Source organism: Limulus polyphemus, unplaced genomic scaffold (genome assembly GCF_000517525.1).
Source record: "Limulus polyphemus unplaced genomic scaffold, Limulus_polyphemus-2.1.2 Scaffold691, whole genome shotgun sequence".
NCBI lineage: Eukaryota > Metazoa > Arthropoda > Merostomata > Xiphosura > Limulidae > Limulus > Limulus polyphemus.
This window is the reverse complement of record NW_013666301.1, coordinates 397245-398769: the sequence shown is the minus strand read 5'-3', so window position 1 is coordinate 398769 and position 1525 is coordinate 397245.

Sequence of the window (1525 nt, the reverse complement as noted above, 5' to 3'; positions counted from 1 at the left end):
GTTTGGTTGCTACAATGTATAGATTCAGCTGTTTGGTTGCTACAATATATAGATTCAGCTGTTTGGTTGCTACAATATATAGATTCAGCTGTTTGGTTGCTACAATATATAGATTCAGCTATTAAACAATGCGTTAAACAAAACGAAGTTGCACTTTTCTTCAGTTAGTCGACAATAACAGTTGTTCAGTTTTCAACTTAGGATAATTTGTATTATATATATCTTTGTGTATATTTAAAATAGTTCTAGTTACATTTATGTTTTTACACAACCCCTCAAAATCAAGACCACAAAATACAGTCGTCTGAAATAGAGCGTAACTGACAGCAAGACTCTTCAACAATTGGTCTTCTGTGGTTGCACTTTCAACTTAATGCTTTCCTAATAACAATCAAACTTTAATAAAGTTGCATTCTAGAAGTAAGCTAACGTGAATACTATATGGAATTATATCCTTTCGGGAATTTTGGAAAAGAGGGGAGTCCTTTGTCCTCTTAAATAAAATTCTTGGAAGTCTTTCTTGTTTATCAGCAAAACAACAACAAAAACAAACAGAAAATCTTTGAGTTTCACCATGTTGTTACAGTGCATGTTGCTACGTCTGATGTGCAACCTTGACAATATTCCTGCAATACACTTTTCATTGAAAAATTCTCCATCGTAAGGTTATTGTGCCCAAAGCACACCCATTCCCTCGACAGACTTTCCATTATCCATCTAGCTTACGAAGACGACGATTTTGCACAGAAATCCATAGATGCTACATCCAGCGACTTAACCTGTATGTCTTCGTACAGAATAACAAACATCCATTTCATTCTCCAGCTACTTAAGGTGTGCGACAGTTGAATGATATGTCGTGGAAGTAACTTATGCAGTGTTATAACGTTGGTTTCAAAAATGGGGGGAGGAGACAGCTTCCGCAACTGAGTTATGCATGAACGTATTCTATAAAAAAAAAGGTATTCTAAATACGTCAAATTTTCCCCCAAGCTAGTGTACACGTGCCTTGTGTCATTTTCAAGATGTAGATCCCTCTTGATTTTGCTCCATACTGTTGCCTTGGGATGTGGGCAGCTTATACCACTGATCCTTGTGTTCGTGGATTATCATATTTTACAAAACGTCGCACTTTATTTATTACAGCTGAGGTACAGTTGTTGCAATGTAACTTTTTTGATGATTCTGGTGCCCCTAGTTGATCCATATTCCTTTGTTTTCCACTGTCATTAAGCTCAAGGGATATCCCCTATTTGGAAATTCTAATCCCTTGATCTCGACACGTCTGTATGATATGAGTGTATGCATATTTTGAGTCGGAAAGGAGTGTTATATACCATTTCGAAAAATGATCAATTTTCGGTGGCGTCACACTATCTACGAACAATGTCAAAAGTAGTTTTGTTACATTCCGTTCCACCATGACTTTATGTCAGATGTAATTTCACGTGACTTGCTGAGTTGCATACTCAAAATCGTTTTAACGTAACGCGCGGGCCGCGTGTGTGTGTATATATATATACAC